This window comes from Anastrepha obliqua, chromosome 1 (assembly GCF_027943255.1).
Source record: "Anastrepha obliqua isolate idAnaObli1 chromosome 1, idAnaObli1_1.0, whole genome shotgun sequence".
Lineage (NCBI taxonomy): Eukaryota > Metazoa > Arthropoda > Insecta > Diptera > Tephritidae > Anastrepha > Anastrepha obliqua.
The window spans coordinates 122429353-122447112 of NC_072892.1; positions in this window are offsets into that span (position 1 = coordinate 122429353).

Sequence of the window (17760 nt, forward strand, 5' to 3'; positions counted from 1 at the left end):
CTCTCCTGTGGTATTGATTGCCATGCGCGGAGCACTACATCCCATAAATCACTGTTATTTTTTGGCTTTGCATCCCACACAGCTTTTTTAAGATCTGTCCAAAGGTTTTCTATGGGATTGAGGTCAGGAGATTGAGCTGGGCACTCCATGACCTCAATTGCATTGTCTTGAAACCACAACTTTGCCAACTTACTTGTATGCTTCGGGTCGTTATCTTGCTGCAGTACCCATTTGAGTGGCATTTCTTCTTCGACGAATGGGAGCATAACATCCTTCATTATTTTTACGTACTCATATTGGTCCATAATAGTTTTTATCCAATATATTGGCCCCACACCATGATATAAAAAACATCCCCATACCATAATACTGGATCCTCCATGCTTCAACGTCTTTGCAGTATATGGCGGATGATATTCCATATTTGGTGGGTGTTTTACAAACTGTCGAGAGCCTTTTCCACCGTACAAAACAATTTTTGACTCATCCGTCCACAAAATGTTCCTCCACTTTGAAATAGGCCATTGATAATTTATGCTTGCCGCCCCTTTTTTCCAGTTTACGTTGGTGTGTAATGGCGTTTCGTATCATGACCGAGCAACCAACAGTTTTTTCCATTTCTTTGTACGTTTTCCCATTTTTAATAAGGGCTTTGATAATTTCGCGTTTTTCGTGAGTGCAATGCACACGTCGTACCACTAAAAGTTGTAAACAATTTTTTTTCCCGCTAAACATATAATAAATAAAGTGATCAAACTTACTTATTGTTAGAAAAAATTAATTATTTTTGTAAGAAATTAAATTTTATGACACTATTTGCTCTGCGCTACTATTTCACTGCTCGCCTTAACTGCTGTTCATTACAGAGATTGCTTTTTTAAAAGTTAAACCGTTGCTGTTGAACAGGTTATATTTTGAATATAGTTAGAGCATACACTAGAGATGATCATTAAACAAAAAATTTGATATCGATATCATATAATTTCCAATTCAATGGAATTATGCACTTCGCTAGTGGGCACTACCATTTCAGTGATCGCAACTGTATCTTTATTTCAAGTGTTGAAGTACCAAAGTCTTACAGGATGTTATTCATATAAATGGGGATTAACCTTAAAACTGGGAGAAATATAAAATGCATGAGTTAAGATAAAATACTTGTGATGTGGTGCAGAGAAAAACATTCGTAAATATTTAACTAAAGACGGTCTTGATTTCGTGAAATCCAAATCTAAAGCATTAAAGACTAAGCCTAGTTCAGCACAAGTTCTATATGTATATGGGAGCATTTACACCATAACTACTTCTAGAAAAAGAGCTATTTTAAATAATTCCGAATGGCGAAGAATTTTTGAAAGAGAAGGGCTGTCAATAGAACCAGTTATGATGTTAATAACAAATGAACACGATAAAATGGATATTCTGTCCTCAAGTGCAGGAAGGCAATTAGTTGCCAACGAAAATAGTAAGAAGGTAGTGGTAGCGAAAAATTTAGAGAGCAAATTTTAGAACAAAAATTTTAACTCGCTTAAAGCGGTTACATTGAATTTTTGTGTAAGGTTTCCAAATAAGCGCCGCATATTCCAATCTTGCAGCGGCTGCCGTAGCCGAATGGATTTACGCGTGACTTCCATTTAGAATTCAGAGAGAACGTAGGTTCGAATATCGTCGAAAAACCAAAATGAAGGAAAAGTTGTTTTCTAATAGCGGTCGCCCCTCGGCAGGTAAATGCAAACCTCCGACTGAATTTCAACAACAAGACGCACACCACAATTAGGAGATGGAGCTCGGCCAAACACCCAAAAAAAGGGGTGTACACGCCAATCAAATAAATATATATTGTATACAGGGTGAACGATATGAAGTGTTACCAACTTCCCCCTGCTTGTATCTGTAAAACAGCTCATGACATCAACGTCAAAATGCTTCGACAAAACGACAGTTCAATATATTGCTTATAAGCCATCAAAAGTATTTGCGTCTTAGTTTTGTTGAATTGATTTTTTCTGTGATGGAATTCAAACGTAATAGTGTGATTGCGTTATATTTGGCTGGAAAATCACAACCAGCCATTGCTCGTGAGCTCAGTCACCTGAAAGTGAATAAAATGTTTGTGTATCGCACTATAAAACGTTACAATGATACTGGTAGCATTGCAAAACGCTATGGAGGTGGACTAAAAAAAAAACCGCAACAACGCCAGAAATGGTTCGGAAAGTGAAGGCTCGACTTGAAGGAAATCCGCGTCGAAGTGGAAGAAAAATGGCAAAGAACTGAAAATATCGCAAGACAGCATTCGATGCTTATTGAAAAATGAGTTCAAGGTCAAGGCTTACAAGTTCCAAAAAGCACACAATCTTTCACCCCAGCAAAAAAAAGTTCGGTGCGAAAGAGCAAAGGAGTTGTTGCGCTTGCACAAACGTGGCGAATTTCCTAACATTGTGTTTTCTGATGAGAAAAAATTTCCCAATTGAGCAGTTCATAAACACTCAAAACGATCGTGTTTACTTGACCGAACGCTTATACGAGAATTTGAGCCTACGTATGACCACTTGAAGCAATTTCCCATCGAAAGTAATGGTTTGGACCGCAGTGACCGCTGATGGACGTTCTCCAATCATTTTTATCGAGCCTGGTGTCAAAGTTAATGCGACTTATTATCGGGAAAATGTTTAAGAAGCTGCTTTAGAGCCGTAGACACGCAAACATTTCGGTCGTAGACCATGGACGTTCCAACAGGACTCGACACCGTCTCATAAAGCTTATGTGAACCAACAATGGTTAAAAAATCATGTTCCACACTTTATTTCGTCCACACAGACGCAATTCCGATGGACTATTCCATCTGGTCCATTTTGGAGAGCAAGGTGAGGACTAAAAAAAATGCTAGTATGGATGCGCTGAAAAAAGCGATTATACAAGAATGGGCTAAAATACCTCAAGATCACATTCGTGCAGCATACAACTCAGTTTTTGACCGTTTGAAGGCTATAGTTAAGGCAAAAGGTGGTCATATCGAGCTAAAGTGAATATATGTTAAAATTGTAATCATTTTTGAACAATTTTCTCTTTGAAATCAATAAAAACTAATGTCACACAAAAAAGTTCTGGTGTTTTGAATAGGCAACACTTCATATTGTTCACCGTGTATATACATTAGGCCGGGTCGATTTTTGGGGAGGTAAAAAAATCGCCCATTGCTCTGTGAAAATCATATTCTAGGGATCAAAATAAGAAACTTTGCCGAAGGAACCATGCCTCTAAAACGAATTCTGATGTCCCCAATTTGGGTCGAACTTTTTAGTTTCTTTTCTATAACTCACTTAAATTAATTTTTTCATTTACATATGTTCTGACTAAATAAATTTCTTAAGAGAAAAAATAGATATTATTATTATAAATAAATAATAAATATTATTATAAATAAATAAAAATAAAGAAAAAACATAGCCATTTAGCTGATTTTTTCATGTAAAGTCCAAAAGTTAGTGGGGGTCGGTCATACATTTGGACTCGATTGGAGCACTCTAAATGGGTCAAAGTGGGATTTTTCAAAATTTGCCCCTACCCAAAAGTTCGACCCAAATTGGGGGGCATCAGAATTCGTTTTAGAGGTATGGTTCCTTCGACAAAGTTTCTTATTTTGATCCTTAAAATACGATTTTCACAGAGCAATGAGCGATTTTTAAATCGACCCGCCCTAATATACATATATTCCAATATTGACCTAATCAACGCACAATACACAGATTTCAGTGTGTAGTAGTTCTTAAACGCTTGTCAGTTTCGGCGGAAAAAAGCTAATCGAAAACAAGCGCGAAAGATTATAATCTGGCTATTGCATGCCAGTTTGGAATCAAATAGAACGTTTGGTTCACAGATTGTAAGACAGCGTCTGCAATACTATAAGAAGTATGCACAGTGTGGGTATTCCAACTACAAGTTACCTGAAAGCATTTATTGATATTAAGCGTGAATTGATTTTTGCGGAACCATTCGTTGTCTATATTTATATCGGATTGAAGGTCGGCTGAGTCTCGTAAATATTTTAAAGTCATCAGCGTAAAGCAAGAAATTAGTAAATTTGAGGCATGAGCTAATATCCTTAATGAAAAGAGGAAAAAGGAGCCTGAGTGTGCTATCAAATCAACGTCTATTAGTTCAGTAGATATATATCCAGGACAAACTTGTTGAATGAAAACCAAAAGAGGTGAATTTCAGCAGAAGCAAATGATGTGATACTTTGCCAAAAGCTTTGAAAAAGTCCATGTAGATAGTATCCACCTGAGACTTGTTATCTAAAGCAGAGAAGAAGAAATCTCTGAAAACAGCCAGATTTATAATCTTTGACCGATTGGCCACGACCCCATGTTGGCTTGTAGAAACGAGGTTTTTAACGACAAAGGACAATTTACAGTTTACAAAAATCTCAATGAATTTAAAAACTGAAGACAGCTAATATATGGAAAGTTAAGTAACTTTTGCGCATGCAATTTTATAGCCCATTCATGTTTGGTTTAATAAAGTGTAAGTTCGAAGTCGCTCAAAAATCATCTTGCTTTCTGGTATTTTCTTTTTTTTTTTTTTTGAATACGATGTAGGGTATTTTCTTCCATATATAAGACTTACGAGCAGGTGCTTTATGCATTGAGTTGCCTTGCGCTTTGTTACTTTGTATGATTATTAATTCGAAGTAGAAGAGTAAGTAAAAATGTTAAAAGTAATAAGCAATTTAACCTTATTTTTTCATCAAAAAAGAAATTCATAGATTACGCAGGCTTCACTTTCGTCAATAAATGTAAAACCATCAGCCAAGCATTTTAGCTTTTTATACCACATGACCTCAAACCTCGTCTTACTGTTGTAGCTAAAATGAGAAATCATACTTACTAATGTAATTGAAAATTTTCATTATACAAGATTTACGATTTCTATTTGTACTGCATTTTAAAACAAAATTTATATGCAATCAATAAATTAATAATGCTTTGTTGGCGAATTTAAGAAATGAACCATCAATGTATGGTAATAGTACTGAAAAATAAATACCTATACTCCTATATATTTTCATATGTGTGTATGTATGTGAATATAAGATAGTATAAAGGTATGTGTACATGTGACCGGCGTTTCTTTGAACTCTTTGAACTTAATGTAAAAGCCGAAAATTATCTATTACTGACATATGTATATGTATATGTATACGTATATGTGTATGTGTATGCACATATTCACACGTATGGTACGTAGTTCACACTATATAAAAATCACACATAGCGATCATAAACCGTTATGACTGCCTACAATTATAAACAGCTACTTCCACATATATATATACAGGGCGACCATAACATTCCGAAACCATTATTACTTTTTTTATTCTTTTTCAGATAAGACATGGAGGACAACTTAACTCAAGCAATTAAGAGATATGCAGTTATCATCGCTATTAGTGCAAATCACACCGATGTAGAAATCTCAAATTTTCTTAAGCGGAAGCATCAGGCGGCGATACAGAACGAGGAACGTTCTGCCATTGTCCAATATATACAGAATTTATTCAACAAGTGCTAGCAATCATTTACGTGGACCCTTCAAAATCAAGGAGGACCTTTGCGAGGGATTTGAATGTTTCTGAGGGTTTTATCCGTCGAGTTGCCCATGAAGATCTCCGGTATAAATTCTAAATACGCTATGCGAAGAAGACAGATTATGTAAGAGCAAAAAAGAGAGAGAGGAAGAGGCTAGTATCCGCCCCATGCTCTGACTAAAAGTGGACCATTTTTAACACATTGTAATTAATTATAGATTTTATTACTTTGAATTGTTCCAAGGATTCCAGTTATCCGATCAAAATGCCTTCTGAACAAAATTAAACACTGAAACACCCTAAAGTGCTTGAAATGTTATAGTATTTTTTGTTTAACAAAAATAGTTTGGCAAATACCAGAAATGGCCAGCATGACAGGTGGCTATGTTCTAATTCTACAGAGTTTCCTGTTGTCATACACACGAAGTTTCTAGCGCTTGTTATGGTTTTATATGTTGTGTGCAATAAAAAATATGTCATGCCACCATACTTCTTTACTCAAAGACTTCGTAAGAATTCTGCTGCATGTATTGAGGTTCTAGAGACAGTAGCGTAACCCTGGGTTGGTAGTGCACGAGTTACGTCACTCGGCATTCCACTCCAAAAATTGAAGTCGTAACAGGACACCCAACCAAATAAGTGTCATTGCACCACTTCATTTCACAAGTGATATGCCAATTAGCTCGCAATGAAAGAAGTGCAACGAGAGTTATGCAAATGTAGAAATGTAAAATTAGTAATAAGAAAAATTTAGTTGATTCATCAATTATTGTACAAGTGAATCAACTATTACCAATAAGAATAATTTTGGGCACAAGAGCATTAAAAATGTTAGATGTAAGAACTCATAAAAGTGTTGTATTGTATGCCGTGTTGTATTTTTTAAGACGCGACTTGCACTTAAACTTCTCTCACGCGGTGACAGTCCATACATCTTTCAGCAAAACTCTGCTCCTTCATACAAAGCGATGGCGACACAAGATTGGATGACTGAAAATTTCTATGACCAGATAACACCGAACTTATGGCCGCCTAACTCCCCAGATATAAATCCTCTGTATTACTACGTAGGAGGCTGAACCAATAAACATCCTCATAACACCATTCCTTTTTTGAAGACTGCAATTTATACCGTTATGTAACCCACATACGTCCAGCAGCGAAAAAATTCGTTAAAAGAAAAACTCTTTTCAGAAGGGATAACAACAGAAGTAAATCGTCCCCTTAGTATTAAAATAGCCTATAAATTTTTTGATGTTTTGAGAAAATGAATTTCAAACTTTTTGTCGAAAGTAGCTCTCACTCAAATCTCGTTATGTCTGTAAATATTTATTATTTTTTGACTGACGTTTTGACCCACTTTGTGGAACTAGAATTTGACAAAATTTTGACCACATATAAAATCGACGATGGAGAATCCAAAAATTCAATAAAAAAATAATAGCCTATGAGCACATAGGCTATTGTTATACTAAGGGGACGAAATATAAAAAAATTGCATACTTTGTTTATTAGTACTTAAAATTTATAAAAAAAAATTATTTTAATTTTTCTTTACAAAAATTAGTATATAAAAAATCACGTGACCCAAAGTAAAATAAAAAAAAATTTGTTCCACGGTCTACATCATTTCTTCTTGAAATTTTGATGGATCTGTAAAAAGCAAAAAATGCTTGTAGAATAAAGTTGTAGCTCTAGTTTGTCAAGCCGGATTTTTGAATTTCGAAATATTTTACAATTTACGGCATTTAAAAAACGTTTTATATCATAAATGTCACACTTTTATTATGTTTATAAAATTTTTGAATAAAAAATCAAATCTGTAGAAAAACCACGATTATTTAAAAAAAAAACCACATACAAAAAAACTAAAAACTGTTAGAGTTATCATGCAGACCTTGCCAGAAAAAGTATTATAGTTTCGAGAAAAAGTATGGTAGTTTAAAGTTTGAGTTACAGGAGCGCGTGGACCGCTCTCTACCTAGTTAATGGACTGTAGAGGCTATAATATTGGGAATTTCTGAGTGTATTCTTAAAATACTATACTTTCGGAATATTTTTTGAAAATTCTGGACGTATTTAACCCCTTAAGGCCATTATGAATAAGCAACATTTGATTCGGGCATGTAATAGCTTCCGGACCCGGATCGAGGAGATTATGGCAGTTAGTGAAAAGTTTATTGAATGATTTTATAGATATGTAACAAGTTAATGTTGGTTAAAAAATTGGTGAAGTTTCATTCAAAATAAGAGCTAATTATTTTTACTCTCAAGTTGTTCTCAAATATCGTACGCACCTTGTATTTGCCACTTCCACCTACATACATATGTATATAACACAGCATTGAGCAGAGCATGAGAAAATTTTAATACAAAGCTCAGTGTGACTATTTTATGATAATTATACGCGAATGGAGTTTTTTTTAGTTTATAATATTATATGTTAAGGAAAAGTAAAATTGTTTAACATTTTATTTATGTATTAAATTTCTATTGCCCTTTCTTGACAACTTAGTTGAATTAGTTTCTGCAATGATTCGAGTCCATTTTTAGGTTCTCTCAAAACAGAGGCGGTATAAAATTTTATAAAATCCTGGCAAATAGTTTGCTATTGTCTGAAGAAGGCGACCGCCATTGGAAACAACTTTTTTTATCGGGTATTTTTTGAAGCTTGAGAACTTTAAATGATAATTCAAAACAAAAATATTGTTGGAATGCAGTTTTTGTGTTATAATCTGGTAGATAATTTCATGGCATTATTTTTTTAATACGACATCCTGCTTATGTCCGCCGCGCCTGCGGGATACATGGTCCATCCGATAAAGATTTTTGCTTTTCTAAAAGCATTTTATTTTTATTTAGTAAGAAAGTAATTCAATAACAAAGTTGGATGATTAATTTTGATCGGCTCACTTCTCTGCAATGGCATATGGGAAGAAGCTCAGTGCTGTATCTAGAAAATAAATTTCTTCTGTACAAGGCCGTATTTAAACATATTTGAACTTGCGGCATCCAGCTATGGGGAGCGGCGACGAAAACAAACTTTGACATCATAGAGAAGTTCCAGGCAAAGATACTGCGAATAATCACCGAAGGCTCGATTTACTTCGAGCAACGAGCTAAAACGCAACAAAACGATGATTCCTTCTATACGGAAGAAATAAAACGATTCAGTGAAAAATACAGCAGTCGTTTGTCGAGCCACCTCAACGCATTTGTCAGGGCGATAATTTAGCCAAACACCTACGTACCGCGCCTCAAACGGGGTACACGTCTAAAAAAAAAAAAATAAAATAAAATAAAATAAATAAAAAAAATTATAAAATTAGCCTCAAAATGTCACGACTCTCACTTTATGTTCAGTAAGTTAATTTTGCCAACCGCATTTGGTGAGCAAACTCTTTAGGTGAACTTGGACTTCACCAATTTTGCGCTCTTCAAGATCGCTCCATTAGCCTAAGTTACGTATATAAACTGCTTAATGTTTAAATTTAAAATAGATTGCAATAAAATATAAAAGAAAATAAAAATAAAAAACCTAACGGCAGTTGCGACACCCAAATGAGAGATTTCTGGCCGCAATGAAAGATCTTTAGCCCAAAGCTGTTACTTTTAAAATTGGATTTCTATACTTTATAAGCCCCTCATCATATGCATCCTATTGTATGGCACTAGCACACAAGCATTGGTGAAGCGCTCGTTGGAATGCTCGAGAGGGAGGAAATTTTGTTGCCAGAGGAAGAGAAGCGTCAATTAGCACACTTTGTTATACTTTCTTAGAATCGCCAAAATGGTTGCGGTAATAAAAAATATATAATAATAAATATTAAAAAATAATAATAACAATTCACAAAACAAAAACACAACAAAACAAATTAAAAAAAAAAAAAAAAACAAAGAGATAAACGAGCCTAATATACACAAAGAGGCGTCAAGGCAGATAAAAGTGTTTAAAAAATCGAATTTCTGCAGATTTTCGGCATTTAGTAAATTTAGTGTTCAGAACATTTGCGAACTTTTTAAGTATGCACTCAAATAGATGCATTTCTAACAAATTTGTTTTTAAGTATGTATTACTTTAAATGCAAGTAATTTTCCGTATTGGCTTACTTTTTTGTGGCTACCGCCAGTTTTTCACAACTATCCTCTAAAATAACATTCGAGAAGACCACACAGATACTAGAAAATAAAAAAAAACCAAAGCAGCCCAGTGACAGGACTATACGAGTATATTCCGGCGGTGAAATCACTAAAATACCTGTAATTGAAAAATTTGTTCTCTAGTTTTTTTTTTACCTTTTATCCACTTATATCACTTTCAACTGTTCACTCACTTTTTACTACAAAGGATTTCCAAATACTTGAGTGCCTTCATACATTGTTTCTACTTAAAGTATGTACACCTGCGGTCATAATAATAGTAGCGCGATGTATTTAACAGTTTTGACTATTTGTTTATCATTATTTTTTTTAATTTACCTATTGGAAATAGTTCATACCACAACAAAAACCATATAATACGAGCCTTCAAACTTTGCTGATTTTTTATAGTATTTTTCGCAGACGGTGTTATTCATTTTCTGCAATATAATGGATGCTCGAAATTTGTTCTATAAGCTGAAATTGCACAAGGCTGCCATCAAAAAAGAATAGGCTAACGCATTTTATTATAAAGCCTAATGCCCGGAATTTTTCGAAAAAATTCCCATTAAAAAGTTTGAAAAATTTTGGGAATTTTTTTAATTCTTTACATAGTTTTCAACATTAAGTTATACTGTTTCTGTTGAATTTTAAGCTATTTTTTGTCTAAAAGAAAACGAAAATTAAATAAAAATTACAGAAATAGCCATGTCGCGCTGCTATTGTTGTGAACACAGGTGTACATATGTACATACCTATGTATGTACCCTTTGTGAATGTTTATAAACTCGCGGCTCTTGAACGTTGGTAATAAACAAGTTTTCAAAATGGTCTTTCGCAATCAAATTTCAAACGCCAGAGAATCATAAATGCAGGTGTGGGCAAACTAACGTTCAATCAAAGCTGCTCATTGAAATTGTACGTTGGTACCATACATACGTATATGTGTACATACATCCAAACATATGTACACATATCGATGTAAGCATACACTCACACACATATATACATATGCATAAAAGCACATTCATGTGCAGGAGTATGTAAATGGATTGAGTTGGTTACTTCGGTGAAAATTTGTTGCTATTGCTATTGTTTTTTATTTTTTCTACCGTTGATGCTGTTGTTGCTGTTGCTGATGAGATTGTTGATGTTGATGTGCAGCGCTGAGTTGGTTGGTGATGCCGTCGAGTGGCGTTGAATTATATCGAATCGGTTGAGGAGCAGCACTAAGCGCCACTTATGTCACTCTCGGTTGATGTAGATGGCATGTAGCCACTCATATTTGCTACACTAACATTTATTTCCTCTTCTTCTTCTTCCTCCAGCACAATCTGCGCCTCAAATCGTACTAAAACTAACTTTGGGTTCAGTGTTTATGTTTTTGTTGTATTTGTAGCGTTTCGCGCTGCATTACAGACCTGACAACAAATGCGCTGACACGTTCGGCTCTTTCTACCCAATGAACATTTGCTCTTACTATATACTGGCTGAATTGCTTGATCAGTTCAGGTGATTTCTGGATATATTTTTAAAAGAAATCAAATAAGGGTTAAAAGCCAAGCTATCGAAACCATAACTGACTTGAATTTCACTCGAAAGATTAGCACATAATTTTATAAATATTTATGGTTAAAAGAGCTACCAAATAACATTAAATATTCTCATTTTATAGGTTACGTGGGATGTATTCATCATCATCATCTTTTTGGCACTTTTTGAGCTGTGGCCTGCTGCACGTAGGACCTCCATATATCTCGATCGCTTGCGTCTTTTTTCAAATTTCTTGTTCCAAGTATATTGATGTCCTCTAGTTCATCAGCCCATCTTGTTCTCGGTCGTCCTCTTGCTCTGGTGTTAAGCGCACTGTTATATGACGCAGCGATATCTATTAATTTCTCTATATTTTGAAAACAAAATACCCTGAATTACTCTGGTTTCATGGGAGCTCTCATTTTTGGCCCTTTTATTTGAAAGAAGTGTAAGAAGAGATCAAACTAACTGCATGATGCAATAGATATCTTCCAGTTGAAGAGGTCCGGGCAGATATAATGTGGTGGAATAATTTTTTTGCATTCTTTTTTTGAATTTCTGTCGTTGCTCGGTTGACAATGGCAAAGCCCTGATTGCATTTCTGCTATGAAAAAGCTCCTCATAAAAATACTTCCGCGTTCGAAGGCGGTAAAAACTGTAGGGCATCGTATTCGTAGAACTAAATTAGACACGGTACATGGTAAATTGGAGGAAAAGCAATAAACAGTCCTATTTCTTTCCAGTTTATAACCACTCAGTGGTTCGCAATAAATAACAATGCCGTAAAAATGAGGAAGTCATTAAAATAAGGCGTCCTCGTATTCGCCAATTCTCTTATCGCTAAGTTTGGGCTCTACTTGCTTAACGATGAATTTTCATGTGAAAGCAACAACAATGTTGTCGAGCAAGATTCACCAATAGTGAGTTATACCTCCCAGTCAAAGCGGCATAGAGGGATTCTACTGGGCTGATGAGCTGGCTAGATAGGGGACCCTGGAGACGGTTTCATCGTAAAACGATAGGATTGGGCTTCTTTCGAGAACCTGTGATCTACTCCTGGAAAGATAGGCCTCGCGTCAACTCAGCGAGCGCTGGGCTAGTGCGCAAAGGTGCAAAGTAGCGAGATGCATCTGGCCACGGGTTGATCGGGGGCGCTCGAGGGAACTCCTGAAGCTGAAAAACAGCAACTCGTAGGTATCCTTACCTTAAATTGTCCGTTAGGTGTCCATGCGTTAAGGCTTAGGATTGCTTCAAGTTCTTTCTGTGGAAGCTGTCTGGTGAACGTGGTGGAATCATCTCAGCACCTTCTTCTCAGGTGCCCTGCTCTCATCAGCCGAAAATTTAGACATCTGCGCTCTTACTTTTTTGCTACACCTACGTATATTACGGGTTTAATATCACACACCTGGTGAAATTCATCTGTAGTTTGAAGCTGAACGTAATTAGCCACTGTTTGTCGTCATCCTCTAATCCAAAGCCTCTTCTTCCTTTTTCCATCCAGTTACCAATCAAATTAACATTCAAAGAATGGAGAAAATAGTATCTACCTTAGTGCTAAGCCAAACTATAGAAATTCAATATATCTATAAAATTGGTTCGACAACCCTTTTCTGGGTATTTGGTAGGTACCTACAGTTTCAAGTTGACTTCGAACGGCAGATATGTTTTTTTATGAGGAGCTTTTTCATGACAGAAATACACTCGGAGATAGAAATAACTTTTTCTTTATTTTGGCCTTTCACCAAGATTCAAACTTACGTTCTCTCTGGCGGCCATCGTAGACGAAGGATATTTAATGCGTACCATACATTTGTGTTGCTTTATGGATGTACCACTTGGGAATTTACAGTGACAATCACAAAATGCCTCCAAACTTTCAACAACTACGAGCTGGATTACCAATCAAGTCGAGATTGCCTGTGAAGTGCGAAGAAGGAAGTGACTATGGATTGTTCACACACTTCGCAACACATTTTGTCCCCGTACACATTTTGACAAAAGAAATGTAGGGAGTGTATATACGGCTATCCGAACACGACTGTAGAGCAAGGCGTAAAGATTTTCAGACGAAGAAAGGCGTCGTTCTATCGCCGACTGGCAATACCAGTGGAGCAGATCACCGAAAGGTAGATGGACGCTATTTCAAAAATACCTCTGTATGTAGATTCGGCCTCTGCTTGGAGAGGGAAGAAGATGATGATCACGTCTTGCTCCAAAGCCCACGCCATGCTCCCGAAATCACTAATATTTTAAATATTACAGATTTTATTCTGAAATCAGGTGACAATTGAAGGTGAATCAAAACATATTCATAATGATCTACGGCGCGCGGAGCTTCGTAGGCATAATAACTAGCAGCCTATGTATGAGCTAACCAGTCCGTGAGGCAATACTTATTTGGCAGTTCCGCGGGGAGAGTGGTAAATTGTGTAGAGGTGTTTAGTACGTAGGTGTAGCTATGGGGCTACAAGTCGTGCATTTTGCGGTGCCGGTATATCAGTACTGATGAGAGTTTCCCGTTCACGGGCGTCATCCCGAAAAAAACACTTCGCAAGGATGACGAAAACGTGGACAAACATGCGTTGCGGTGAAACACGTCTTAACAAATAGAACGTGCAGTTGGACGACCTTGTAGTTATCCGAATCCGAAATGACAACTCTTGGCTTGTCATTGAGAGTAATAGCGTAAAACCGTATCCGATGGCGTTCTGGAGTAGTTGACGCCTATGGTCCACAAGGAGTTGAAGTAAAACATAAATACATATTCGGACTAATAAATCTCTGAAATTCGCGTCTTAATATGCTTATGATACCTACAGATACTAAATTGTCCGTCTTATAGCAGTGACAAAGTGCACAATCAAATTGCTTGCTGGACGAACGCGCACACAGCGCTGACCAAGTAGTGCACCGCTTGACGCGCTAGAGCTACAAATAACGTCTGCATTCTCTACTCGCGCCCAATGATTTGCCAGAATTGTATTCCTCCCGTGGTTTGAACGAACTTAAAATACTGCTTTGAATCGTTTACCCTTTTAACGCATTTTAAATGCAGTAAACACCGATTAATGGGATTAACACAAGTGGGGCCCCGCAGCAACACATTTCAAGATGGCCAAATCATCACCACATACACAAACACGCACTCAATGCATACGCACACGATGGATCCAAGAAAAATGTTACACAAGCAATACTTATTAATGGGAAAAGATTTGATTTGTATAAATGTATGTAGGTATGTATGTGTGTATGTATGTATGCAAGTATGTATGTGTGTGTGTGTGATTCTATGTATTTTGTATGCTTAAGACTACTCAGCACTCAAGAGCGCCTGCGCGCAGACTCACAACGCACATCACTATTGACTCGAGAGCTAATTTGCCCCCCTTTACGGCTACATACACACGCCAGTGTTGACTGTAGCCACTCATAAACACATGCTAGGCGAGCTGATTTCATTTCAACTATAAAATTATGAAAAGAAAAGTAAGAAGTAATCATAGAATAAACAAATTTTGCGTATTTACATACTTCAAATTACACACAAACATAACAAAGTCTTGTATTTATTTATTTTTTATTACGTTTTTGCATATTTTACTTATATTTAATAGAATCGACCAATGTTTGTATAGAGCTGAATGAAGTTGTTGAAAATCTCAAAATGTTTGCGGATATCTAAATAATAATATACGTAATAGTAGGTGCATGAGTGAAAAGTGAGTGTAGGTACATATTTATTTTGGAATAAATTGGAAAAAAACGAATCATCTACTTTATAATAACAGCAATTATCAAATGATAATTGAATTGGTGGATACGAACTTTTAACGAGTGCGAGTGAGTATTCGCTGAGTAATCGGCGTAATCAACGTAACAATATTTGACAATCATTTAAGAGATTTTTATTGTATTTGGCCAGCTACTCTCCATGCACACTCACACGCATTCGTACTGCCGCCAAGTGTGTATTTTGTATGTAGATACAATATAAACAATCTAACGCGCGCCCAGTGGCAGCGCTTATCGGCTCAAATACACACTTCAAATTGTTTATTCGCGTCGCGTCGCGTCTGCCCATCAACGGTTGAGGTTTTAACTGGTCATACCAATAGCTGACGATCAATCGAAAAATTGTTAAGAACCAGCCAGAGCTAGTCCAGTTTATTTACGCGCGTCTTGATAAGCACAATCGAACATTATGGCATGCAGCGCTTCACTTTGCGCGCAATTAAAAATAATTAAATCACAATTAACTAAATGCAAACATAGTGCGAGCTATTGATTTTGACACGCCAATTGGACATGCCGAAAAAATCATAAAATCGTTGTTTGGTGGCTTGCGAGCGGGCGGCACTTGAATTCGCCATATCTACGCCTCGCACACACACACAGGTTCTCTTCATATGAAATACAACGGGTGTAATTCTACATACTTACTGATAACGTAAATACGAGTAGCATTCGATAATTCGCCCACTCAGCGCGGCCTAACCGCTCATAAATCAGACCATCAATAATTACCGAAATTCAAATTATGATTTGTTGATCGCCGAAAGTGCAAAACAAGCAAAATCGAATCCAATGTTCACACACACGTAAATTAATTGAATTGTTTTATCGCATTGATATGCGTCAACAGGGTGGCACACTATGGCAGGGTGGCGGAGTGGAGGAACAAAAGTGGTATGTGAGTATGAGCGGCATATCGCATATTGTACACCGTTCATTGGCGCTCCGTTACGGTAGTTGCTTTTGTTTAACACGTATGCGAAATTATGTTTATTTATTGATTGGTGCGCACATTGTTGCTGTTGTAGTTGCTCTTCTTGTACGCTCCCATTGTGGGTGTTTGTTTGTCGGATCGCGATAATATCGCTTTTGATTATTTCACTCAATTTTCTTGTTAATAAAGTTGCATTTGATAGATATTTCGTTAACGGTAGTTTTTTCGATTGTGGTTTTTTGGTTTTGTGTGGGTTTTTTGTTGTTTTTCGCTGTGACAATTTCATGTCAATTCGATCGATCGATGTCATTGATTTCTTGTTTGCTGTTTTTTGGGCTCATGCAGCTACTGTTTGTTGCTAATATTGTTGTTTACATACGATAAAAATATGATACAGAGGCGTGTGCCTTCATAAGCTCATATCAGGGCGGGCAGCCATGTATACTTTAGTAAGTAATGTTAGCCAGATTGACGCCGGGCTACTTAGGGGCTTTGATGAATTTATAACAGTTGGCAGTTGATGGCTTTTGGTGGTTGCCGTTATGACGTTGCTTCAACGACGCTTACATGGATTAGATTATGCGGTTAGGGCCAGTCAGAGGCTCTTGAAAATTATGATTTTCAATAATTTTTTTTTGCTAGTCAGTTCCTTAACATAGCATTAATAGAAGAGCTTAAAATCCAAAATTCCAGAAACACCATCAAAGGTGTTGCCCCACCATTGGGACCCTTAAACTACAACATTTCTCCTAATCGGCTGATTGCAAACTGGGACTGCTAAAAGCATTTCATCAAAGCGGAGCCGCAATTGTGCTTTTTAGATACACCAGGTACCTTCGTCCAAGTTCCTCTCCTAGTGGCGTATGGGAATTTACGCTACGCCATCAATAGCCTCGATTACTACTCTCGCTAACACAACTAGCACCATTGGACTTACACATAAAAGCAATAGCTACATGCAGCGCGGAGATACTTAGAGACATAGGAAGCTGGAAAACAAACTCGTACGGTCACAGCAAGAATCTCCTACAGGGACCCTCACTGCTCAAAAACAAATCAGATTTCACAATCCCAGACCTTAACTTCAAGAAAGATTTTACAGTACGTTTACCACCGAGAGCCGCATGGAGGAAAGGGAAGGTGATTGGTAGGTTCGAAATCGAAATCTACCCTGACGGTTCTATTCGGAGACGCTCAAATTGTCCAAATCAATTCGACTTTCTGACTATATCAGCGTGTTCCAGGCAGAACTATTAGCAATCATAGAAGAAGCAAATCACTAAAACACTACAAAGAAATTGGTGCAAGAGTTAGATAGCTCCAAGCCTTCAATGCCTTAGTTTCCAAATCCATTTCATCCAAACTAGTTTCACCGTGTAGAGAGGAGCTATAATTTCTTGGTCATTCGCTTCAAATTACTCCTATATGGGTTCCCGGTCATAGGAATATAGAGGGTAATGATGTAGCAGATGAGCTAGCAGAAAAGGTTCGGCACTAGACATAACAGAGGCGGCGTCAGTTGCTAACGAGCAACTCTTCGCTCTTTCGGTAAGACTTTCGAACATCAAGGAATGAAATATCAGACATAGAGATAAAAAGTTTACTGCTATACTTGGATCTCAGGAAATGAATTTGATAAAAAAAATAATAATCAAACAATAACATAGACATCACACGAGAACAGTGGTAGTAGAACGGCGCTAGTCGCTAATAAGAAGTATTTCAATAGAAATACACAACCACTTCAACAACAACTATGATACTTTCG